Source organism: Alligator sinensis, unplaced genomic scaffold (assembly GCF_000455745.1).
Source record: "Alligator sinensis unplaced genomic scaffold, ASM45574v1 scaffold708_1, whole genome shotgun sequence".
NCBI lineage: Eukaryota > Metazoa > Chordata > Crocodylia > Alligatoridae > Alligator > Alligator sinensis.
This window is the reverse complement of record NW_005842183.1, coordinates 1,797,527-1,809,246: the sequence shown is the minus strand read 5'-3', so window position 1 is coordinate 1,809,246 and position 11,720 is coordinate 1,797,527.

The window sequence follows — 11,720 nt, the reverse complement described above, 5'->3', positions numbered from 1 at the left end:
AACCGTACCTTAGCTAAAACACCATCGCTCAAGCCACAAGCCAAGGCAGGAAGCTTGGACTGGGCAGGGGACAGCAATGACTGATGATGTTCTCTTGCAAGAAGCCTCCCTCTCTTGCTGTCAAGGACTCAAACCCTCTGGCATTTCTGCACCCAGGCAGACAGAGGCTGGGTCCTGCAGCTCGTCTGCATACGCTGCATCTCACCTTAAAATGCTACAATTTGCAGCAATTGTGGGTTGAGATGCTCTGTTACGCTTCACAGGGCAGTTCTTCCCAAATGGGCCAGGGGGTCAGCAGCCATGGGCGGATGGAAAAGGAGGGTGCAGATGGTGCGGTACATCCTCACATACAACCAGGGATCCTGGTTTCTCCCGATTAAAAAATAAAAATAATAATTAAAAAAAAAAATCGCAAATTCTCTGATAAACCACAGCCCCCTGGTCCTGCTGCTGCTCCTCACTCCCCACCCACAGCTCCTGCTCCCCCAGCCCTGCTGGAGGGGGCCCCAGCTGCCAGGGCTACAGGGCTGGGGACCCAAGTCCAGTGGGTGCAACCCAGCGCAGCAGAGCAGAGCAGGGCCACACAGGAAAGCTGCTTGCCACTGCAAGCTCCACACTGCCCTGGCCAGATATCCCCTGCCCACGTGGCAGCAGCAGGGGTGGTGGCATGGGGTTGTGTGCTGGGGACGTGTTGCCCGGGCAGCATAGAGCTCGCAGCAGCAAGCAGCTTTCCTGCACGGCCCCACTTTGCCCTGCAGCACCGGGTCACACCTGGTGGGCTGCGGAGGCCCTGGGGGAGGGCAGCAGGGCAGGAGCCCGAACCCGCAGTGGGCAGCCCACCCCCACCCCTGCCCCACACACAGATCTGCGGGACACCTTTTTTTTTCCCATGGGAAACAGAAAACCCGGATCCCTGCATATAACATAGTTGCATATCCTTATCAAGTGAAAAAGAAACTAGAAGCTTTATTCATAAGCTGGTGGCCTAAAGCTATATTATTCAGTTTAAGATCAGAGCAAAAACAAACGTCAACCTATTAGAATGCAAATTAATTTGCTATATTATAGATTAAAAAACACAACAAACTGGGCAAAAAATGATCAAAATATGTTGTTTCATTAGTCCTGCAGTCGTTAGAATTAAATGCACATCTCTTTTTTCAGATTTCATAAAACAAAATCTAGCCTTCTCGAGCAGCTTGACAGTACATCCAGTGCTTCACTGCAAGTTATTTCCACACCTATGTTAACGTTTTTAATTAGAGGTAAAAACATTTTTCAGGACTCTGAAATACATTACCAGGAGAAGCCAACAGGCAGCAAAATTTCGGAAGCAAGGCTAACTTGCTTAGTTGAATGTCAAGACCATGAAAAAGGAGAGAGCGGGTTTTTAACACTTGTGGAATGAAGAGTTTAGAAGGAATCAGGTCGATAATAATGAGCCATAAAGTCAAGTGACTCCCTCAGCACGGCCTGTCTAGAAATGCTGGGCAGTTGGTTTTAAACTTTGGATGGAGCAGGAATCAAAGGGGGATACAAGTGCACCCCCCACCCAGATCCATCCCTGCCAGCAGCACTGGGTGATAAGGGATTAAAGGAAAAAGCCCCTAGAAAACCTCTACTTTCCTAGAAGAAGGATTATCTCCCATAAAGAGACCACGAAGCAGCAGAGGCTGAGGTTTTTAAAGCTGCATAAGAAATGTGGATGAGCAGCTCCACTTCAAATGAAATCTCTACCTATGTGAATAGTATTAGACGTTATTTTGCATGCAGTACACAACACTGTTTAACCAAAATATTGGAAATAGGCCTAAATCAAACCCCACTATGAAAAAAGCTAGACGGGGGTGTTGCTCACAAACCCATCCATTGCCCCCAACCACCGCTTCTTTGACCCAGCCCTCAGGGAAAACAGCCCAGAACTGCTGAAGTCACTTGGGTCTGTTAGGGTTAAGGCAGGGCCAGGGGAAGGAAGCAGTCTGCCCATGGTTGCTGGATCGCTGCCACTGTTTAACTGCAGCCGCATTTCGGAGGAGGGAGAACAGCCGGTTAGGAGCCTCTCCCCTCTCAGTGCAGTGTGATTTGCTCATCCGCCCACCGCGGTCAAAAAATACAACGGGGTCTGAGCTGGAGTCATAGATGGGAGTTGCAGGTGCTGAGTAATTTTCACCCGCCACACTGTGCGTCCCCCGCGCCACGCAGTCAGCTGCCCATGCTGCACTGCACCAGTGCCTCCGTGCCATGCAGAGTCCCCCAAACCCCGCAGCCAGCAACTCCCTCAGCATCATGGGCTGCTTCTCTGGCCCCAGGGGTGGGGGCAGGCAGTGGATGCTGGAGGAAGGAGGGGAACGCCCAAAGACTCCAGCAGCAATGGTGGGGAGAGCAATGTGGGGGAGCTGTGCCCAGACCAGGAGCCTGAGGGTCTCAGGCTAACCCCTCAGGGGTCCCGTATAGCTCACGGGCCACCAGTTGGCCAGCCCTGGCTTACAGGAACTGTAACTAAGGCATGGCATCTTGCTGCCGGGTGGCACACCCAGGCATACAAATTTCTTTGGTTTCCCACACAGGACTGTAACGTTTCCTCAGTCTCCGTTGTGCCTCTGCTGAGACAGGGAAGGACCCAGCGCCCTCAGCACCTTATCTGCACTCCCGTTATCGCTTCCAGAGGGAAGGCGCACAAGCAGCTACGCTAATGTTGATGTGCTCCCTGCTGACCCCTCCCCAGGGCTTCCTGCCACGTGCCCTGCACCAGGGCCCAGATGTATTTTGAGAGAGAAAACAGGCATTGTCCCCACCCTCCCTTTCTAATGTGGTTAAGGCTTGACGCATGCTCATCTCTAGCTTGCAGAGTATCGCAGTCCCCGGGAGTGCTCCTAAACACACACACACGCGCGCTCAGTGCTACACTACTAACACGATACATGTGCTAAGGAGCGTCTCTGATGAGATCAGTGATATTAAACAGGGAAACAGCAAATCCCATCCCTGAGTTCGGTGACTGCAGTGAGGGGGAAACAGTTCCCCTATCCTGCTCTCAATGCACCAGGCCACACTATGGGCCTGACTCTCCCCTGAGCAGCAGGTGGAGACCAAGGTAACCCTCCCACCTGAGACGCGAGTGCTGTTCCATCGAGGGCAGCCCTTTGCACCCTCTCTGCCAGCTTGCCTGTGCCCTCTGCCCAGTCTCTGCCAGCCTGCTCCCAGCCCTGCAAGCCACGTAAGCTGTAAAGGCAAACCACTGCTCCGGTGAGATGCTGGAAGAAGGAACCTGAGTTTCTGGCATGCTGAGGCTCGGGGTGGATTGCAAAGGGATTTCTAGCACAGCCCAGGAACAAACCAGCTGAGGAGCTGCAGCATCAGGCATTCAGCTCGCCGGGTTGGTAGCACAGACCTAGACTCGGGGCCTGCTCCACCCACCAGAAAATCCCTCTCGGCCCCCAGAGGTGCAGTTCTGCGAGGAGCGCACAGAGGCATCACAAGCAGCGTTGGCGAGCTGGGCAGCAGCAGCCACGCCGGCAAATATTATTCTTGCGTCCATGCTACCAGGAGCCCATACTAATGAATTCCTTCCCCGCTCCCACCAGCCAGAATCAAGACTCAGGATCAACATGTCAGTGCAGGTGTAGGCTGCCCGGAGACAGCCCAGGCGCTTCACTGATGAATCAGTCTGGGCAGAGCAGCAGGCAGCAAGCATTGGCAGCTATTCATTTGCAGAAAAAAGCCAGGTCCTGCAGAGCACGGACTCCATTTGACAACAGGGGTGGGCTTTTCCCCCCCCTTACATAACCTGATGAGAGGATACCAAAGGCTGCTGTCTTCAACCCAGCCAGGCTTTGTTCTCATCAGGCTGGAGGGGGTGGAAAAAAAAGAATTTCTCATCTCTTGGCTGCGAGGGGAAAAAAAAAAGAAAAGAACTTTCTAGCTGATTAAATCAGCAGTGAAATCCTTCACCTTGGTGACCAGAAATCGAAGTGGGAAGTAGCTCTACAGATGACCTGAAGAGGCGCCAAGGTTTCCTGTAATGGAGCGCGTGCCGTTGCAAGGTGCTGGACACCCGCAGATTTGTGTTATAGTCAGACATCACTAGCAACTGCTGCAGGCGAAGGTTCAGCCGCAGAGAAGGCTCTCTCAGGCAACTCCCTGCCTTCTTAAAGCTGAAGAAACTCAGCAAATCCCAGCTCAGTTAGCCCTTTTTTGGTCTGGGTGCTTTCAACTGGTAGGGCCTTATTCAACAGGGTTGGAGTGTTGCTGGAGCCATGCGGGTTCAATACAAGATACCACAAACCATGGCCTCAAGGACCTTATGCAATCACCCTTCCTGCCCCACTATACACAGGCTTGATTCATTGAAGCCGGCTTCTCAAGCCATCCAGCAAAGGAGGCAGTGTCTGGGGCAAAGCCAGCCAACAATTTTGGGGGGCCCCATATCCATCGAAAAATGAAAATTGCGGTTAATTGTGGTATAAACTCACTGAAAGAAAATAGTCGGGGCCAGACTGCGTGCACGTAGGCTGCGCTGCGGGGTGTGGGCAGCACATGCTGGGGATGCTTGGGTCAGGCGGGGAGTGGAGCCTGGAGCTTCTCCCCAGCTCGGCCAGGAAGGGGCTGCCTGCCTGCATCGAACCCTTTAAACATGACGCAGGGGGCAAGCGGGGCACGGCCCCTTGGCTGCAGGGCCCCCTGCGGCCACAGCTTCCACAGGATAGGGTGGGCCAGCCCTGGTATGGGGCTTCAGGAAGCTTTATCACTAGCTGAGATGGGGCATTGAGCAGCAACAAGAGCTCTGACTTTACTTCTTTAGCCTACAACTGACAAGGTCCATGGGAGCCGAGTGTCTCATTCCCTTAAGCTCTTTTGGAAATCCCAGCCCATTTCTTTAGCAAGGGAAACAAGGAGCACAAAAAACTGGAATCAAGACAATGATCCTTCCACTCCTAGGACACAGGTTTGAATCTAGCGCAAATCTAGCACATCACGGTAAGGGTTGCCAGAGTCTGGAACAGGCTTCCAAGGGAGGTGGTGCTCGCCCCTACCTTGGGGGTCTTCAAGAGAAGACTGGACAAGCACCTACCTGGGGTCATGTGACCCCAGCGCTCTTTCCTGCCCAGGGCAGAGGATCAGACTCGATGACCTACTGAGGTCCCTTCCGACCCTAGCGTCTATGAATCTATGAAGCACTAGCCGGATTGCATTGCCAGTTGACACTGCTGAGTTATGATGCACATTACAGTGGGTCCATCTACAAGTGCTATTAATGCTATAAAGGCTTACTGCACAGTAAAATACTGCGCAGTAAGCCTCCCCTGGGAGGACATCTACACACGATCCCTATCGGAGCAAATTTGCTCCCAAGGGGAGCAGCCTGGTACAGGGCTGCTCTTACCCTGCTCTGGCCTCATGCAGCAGCCAGGGGTAGCTCCAGGCTCCCCCAGAGTGCTAGACCAGGGGTTTGCAGGAAGGTGGTGCAGTGGCAGCTCTCCTAGCTCCGTGCTCATTAAGAGGGGTCCTGATGTACACAGGGCTGGGAAACAGCTGCCGCTGCAGAGCACTCCTGGCCCTGTGCACATGGGGGCAAGCCCCATGCCCAGCAGGGCTGCCCTGTGCAGCTGGGAGCTGTCCCACTTCTGGGGGAGCTGGGAGCTGAGCAGCACCAGGACCACGGGAGTTCCCCATTTCTCTGGCCCCCTGGTGTTGGGGCTGACTTGGAGCAAATTTTCTCCCGGTCAGCATCTATATATGCTACTACCTTTATTTACAGGTAGTAGCTAACTGCACCATAGACTACTTTACTGTGCAGTAAATGGTGTGCAAGTGTAGAAGGTGACACTTTACTGCATGGTAGATTAGCCTACTGCACAGTAAGGCATCTTGTGTAGACATGCCCAGGTAGAAATGAAAGAACGTCATTCTTCGCCTCCCCCCGCCCTGCAGATCAAAGATCACAACTTTCTTCCTTCGGTGCAAGGACTGCCAAGGATCCCATTTGGGATCAGGTGGGGCAAGAGTCCTTGCTTTGAAGGACTACAACCCCCACCCCCCCAAACATAGAATCATGGCTGGACAGGCCCTCAGGGGGTCATCTAGTCTAACCCCCTCTCAAGGCAGGATCTTCTGTTTCTAAATCACGCCAGCCAAATATTTGTCTGGCCTACACTTAAAACTTCAGTGATGGAGATTCAACAGCCCTCCTAGGTAAGCTCTTTTTTAACCACCCTCAGAGCTAGAAATTTCCTCCTCATACCCAACCTAAGTAGCCCTTGTTGTAATTTAAGCCCACTACTTTTTGTCCTGTCCCCTCCGGAAACAAAATGACCCATCCTCTTTATAACAACCTTTTGTGTGTTTGAAGACTGTTACTAAATCCCCACTCAGTCATCTCGTCTCCAGTCTAAATAGTCCAAGTTCTTCCAACCTTTTCTTGTATGTCATGTTTTCTAGAGCTCTGCTCATTTCTCCTGCTCTCCTCTTGAAGGTCTCCAATTTGCCCATGCCTTTCTTGGAGTGCGGTGCCCAAAACTGGGCACAGTACTCCAGGTGAGGTCTTTTTGATGCTGAGGAGAAAAAGTCATTTCCTGCAACTTGGATGCCACACGCCTGTTAATATATCCCAGTATTTTACTAGCTTCTTTGCAACGATGCTGCACTCTTGAATTATTCAGCTTGCAGTCCCTTCTAACACTCAGGTCCTTTTCTGCAACACTGCAACCTCGCTGGTTATTCCCTGTTTGTATTTGTGCATTGGATTGTTCTATACTTTGCACTTGACCTGATTGAATTTCATACAATTAATTTCAAACAATTTCTCTAATCAATCAAGGACATTTTGAATCTTAATCCCATCCTCCAGAGTGCCTGCTACCCCACCCAGCTTGATGTCATCTGCAGATTCACTAAGTATGCATTCTGCTCCATCCTCCAAGTCATTAATAAAGATACTGAACAGCACCAGACCCAGGACAGACCCGTGGAAAACCCCGCTTCATATCTCTTCCAGTTATGCACCCAGGATACAGTAGTTTCCTCTAGATTGTATGTCTTTAATTTACTAATAAGAATGTTGTGAAGACCACGTCAAAAGCCGGGCTTAAGATCAAGGTATATGACATGTATTACTTTGCCCCCATCCACAGAACCTTGTCACAGATGGAAAGCAGGCTGGTCAGGCCTGACTTGCTCTTAACAAATCTATCTTGGTGGCTTCTTATCACCTTGTTATCTTCTAGGTGGGTAGAAATAGATGCAATCTATTGATGATTACATCCTTGATGATGTAATCCATTATCGTTGGGTCTTTGTACACGTGACAAAGGGTCCTCGCACACATGATGAAATTGCCCCTTTTAGTGGTTTAATTGCCCTTTTTAATTATTTCATTGTGTCACAGTGTACACGTGTGGCAGCGTATTTCAATTTAACTGACATTTTATGTAGCCAAGCAAAACACATCCAACGTATTTTAGTTTGCTATGTAACAAATTACAGCAATACATTAGGAGATGGTGACGGAGACAGTGCACGGGGCGCTGGAAACCCAGGTGTGCTTGGAGAAGCACAGACTTGGCAGGCTTCCAGCACCCCATGCACCGTCCCTACCACCTTCTCTGGCTGCCAGAAAACCCAGCTGCCCTCCTGCTGCCTTCCCGCAGTGCCCCAGGGGCAAGCCAACCCTTTCCTGGGTGGTCCCAGGTATCAGGAAGGCAGCAGGGATGGTGCATGGGGCGCTGGAATCCCGCCAAGCCTGAGCTTCCCCGAGCAATCCCAGGCTTCCAGCGTCATGTGCGCTGCTGGATTGGGCCGGGTGCTGCCTGCGAGCTGGGGCAGCACTCATGCAGCTAGCACCCCACCTGGGCGGCTCCTGGGGGCATCGCTACTGTGGAGGGAAGCACCAGGGACCCCCGCACAGCTCAGGGGCTGCACAACTCTGCAGAAGGTCGCGTGGGCAAGCTCGGCCGAGGAAGAAAAAAAAGCAGCGAGGGGCCTTCCCCCACTCCCCCCAGTGGAGCCTGCCGGCATTTCCTATGGCTGGGGAGCAAGCTGCTGGTGGGACGAGTGGCCCCTGAGCTGCAGGGGCCCCTGGTGCTTCCCTCCATGGGGGTGGCTTCCCCCAGGACTGCCTGGGTAGGGGGCCAGCAGGCAGGTGCCACCTGGGGGGCACCACCACCATGGAAGGAAGCACTGGGACCCCCCACAGCCCAGGGGCCACTCGTCCCACCAGCAGCTCGCTCCCCAGCCATGGGAGACGCCTGCAGGCTCCACTTTCTTCAGTACAGCCTGCCTGCAGTGCGGGGCATGAGTTGAGAGGGGCCATCACTGTTCTGTCATGGTGACAGCAGTCCCCAAATCGAAACGGTGGATTTTTAATTGACGCAATTAAAAAACCACCAATTCAAAACCCACCATTTCAACTTAGGGAGAACTAAACCCCCTGGCACATGTACAAGCGCCCTTTATGACAAATGCTTTTCCATTGAAGGCGAGGATGGGAACTCTGACAGCAGGCAGGACTCTGTATGGGTTGGTTACCTGTCTCCAGGCCCTATCTGAAAGGCGCTACAGAACTGATTAGAAAGCAATAAGCTCTGTGGCAGATACTTGAACCATCCTAAGGAAATCAATAGAGACTTATATCCCTGACAAAGATTTCTGTAAAATGGCTTTAAAAAAAAATTACAGAGAGGCTATTACTATATTTTCTTGCACACAACATGCCCCTGGATATAATATGTGCATGGTTTTCGAGGACCATTCTTAGAAAAAAAGTATTCTTTGTAGAAACTGAGTAGCAGCAGTTAAGGAGCCAAGCCTGCTTGCCAGCCCTGTGCACTGGGTGGGGCCCGCAGATCAAGCCCATTACCCGCTAACCTGGGGCTCATGCCATCTGGTCCAGGGGCTCCCCGCGGGTCCAGAAATTTTGGGGTGGGGGGGAACGGTAGCAGCATTAATTGCCATGGCTCACAGAGTCAGAGCAATTAATGTTGACACCGCTCCCCCATGCCAAGTTTCCAGACCCATGAGGAGCCATTTTTCTCACATAATGAGCACACCCATTTTCACCAGCTGGTTTTGGGGAAAACCGTGTGGGTTATACCGAAGAAAATGCAAGACAAGAAAATACAGTGCTTTCTATTAAATCCTGTACATTTCTAGGACAAGTCATATAAAAACCTGTTACATTCCTATAAAAGCCTATGGTTTCAACCCTCCCAGTGTTTCTACCAGCCTTTCCCAGGAGGGCAACTTGTCATAGCTCAGGTAGCAACATCCCTGGGAAGGCCAAAGATGGGTCCGTAGTGGAGAAGCCCTGTGCCACCGTTGTATCATATGAACAGACTCCAGGTTCGCTAAGCTGGCCCTTTACAAGAGTCCTCAAATAAATCATAAAAAACCAAGCAAAACAATTGTTTCTAACAATCTCTTTTAAGAAAAACAGAACTGACTGCATCTCCAGCAGGTATTTTACTTTTAGGGCATTTCTGTACAGCCTAAGGGCCAGTTAGCTGCAGATTTCGAGCAAGTTGCTACTTTGGGTGTTATAAGACCGTATTATGAAAGGCTTCTTCCTGGGAGCTCCTGCTGCACTTTGAAGATATTTACAGCTTCACCAGGCCCTAGGCAACATTACTGCCGCCTACAGTATCCTAATAGCCTTCCTGGAGATTTTACAAGCCTCCTGTGAAGCAGGCCAATAGGTAACACTCTGTAACTAGACCGGGGTGTTCAACCCCAAGCTTATGAGCCACATCTGGCTCATGGAGCCATGGCATCCAGTCCACGGAGCTTGCCAAGAGTTGGGAAATTTGGCATCAGGGGAGCAGTGGCCCCTCGCCACCCCCACACAGATGGATCACCGCCAGGTAACACTTCCCCGATCCACATGGCCAGATCAAGCCTCATCGGACCTGCTCCATTTGCCAGATCAGGCCCACTGGCTGGATCCACTCCACAAAAGAACCAGGCGCCACCCACCTGGCCCAGGAGGCAAAAAGATTGAGCACCACTGGGCTAGATGGTAAGGGCGAGAATATGATTTCAAATGTGGACGTGACGAGTGCGGGCGTGTAAGCTGCACCAAGCTGAGGGGAGCCCCAGCTGCTTTGCAACAAGGCCTGAGCAAAAGCTAGACAACAAATAGGTAGTTGGTAGACCAAGACCACTGCCCCCCATGGGACCATCAATGGGTATGATGACAGCCACAGTTTACGTCCACCCTGAAGATGACCCTCAGCCAGCCCAAGCCACAAGAACCACCGTTCCTCTTTCTCTTTCTCTCTCTCTCTCTTCCCTTGCAGCCCACACAAAGGCATCCCCATGGTGCTCCCTATTTGTGCCAACATGCAGAGGCTGCCAAATGCCTCCTCCCACAGGCCACATCCCCCTGTGGCAGGGCATGGCCCCTGTCCCCAAGGAACAAAATCATAGAGAAGCAGGGCTGGAAGGGACCTCCAGAGGCCATCTAGTCTAACCCCCTGCCTGAGGCAGTATCATCCCTATCCAAACTATCATATACTGTACAACCAGTCATCTAACATCTTAATAAAACTGCCTTCAATCCAGACACCACACAAGTCATAGCACCCTAACCCACCACAGATAAAGCAGAAGGACTGCAGCAGCCAATGTCCTGTTTCTATAAATGGTTGTTAATATACGTTGAAGAGATCTGTGACAGGATCTGGCTCCAGAAGACCGCTGTGGCAGCCCCTAGCAGACATCCGAATCCCTGTCCTGCCCCGCTGGTCTCAGGCCACCGATGCTCATCTGCCATGCCTTGATGTGGAAAGCTGCCCTCAGACATCAGAGTTAACTCTGGATGCCTTACTCACTTCACTCTGCCTTCCTCATCTCTGGGCAGCTGTACCCTGGTCCCACCCCACCCGAGCAAGTTGTTATACTTCAGGCTTTTCCCTCCCCTATGGATTCCCTGGCCCTGTCTCACTTCCCTTCCTGTCTCTGGGCTTGACAGTCCTGCCTTGGGGTCATGTATCCTGGACCCTCTCATCCATCCTTCTCAGCCTGGGGGGAGGTGGGCAATGGGGTCCTGCAGGGTTTGGTCCTCGGACCGGTATTATTTAATATCTTCATCAGCGATTTGGACGAGGGCGTGGAGAGCACCCTCTCCAAGTTCGCTGATGATACCAAGTTATGGGGCAAAGTTAGTACACCAGAGGGCAGGGAACAGATTCAGGCTGACCTGAACAGGTTGGATCAATGGGCAGAGAGAAATAGGATGCAATTTAATAAAGATAAATGTCAGGTACTCCACCTGGGAAGGAGGAACCCCCAGCACACCTATAGGTTGGGGAGTGTTCTTCTCAGCAGCTCGGAGGCAGAGAGGGATCTTGGAGTCATAATTGACTCCAAGATGAACATGAGCCGCCAGTGTAACGAGGCCATCAACAAGGCCAATTGCACCTTGTCGTGCGTTAGCAGGTGCATGACTAATAGATCAAAGGAGGTGATGCTCCCCCTCTGTGTGGCACTGGTCAGGCCGCGGTTGGAGTACTGTGTCCAGTTTTGGGCACTGCACTTCAAGAGGGACGTGGGGAATCTGGAGAGGGTCCAGAGGAGGGCCACTTGCATGATTAGTGGCCTTTGGGAAAGACCTTACGGGGGGGAGGTTGAGAGAGCTGAATCTCTTCAGCCTTCACAAGAGACGGCTGAGGGGAGATCTTGTGGCTGGCTATAAATTTATTTGGGGAGGGCCACAAGGGATAGGGGAA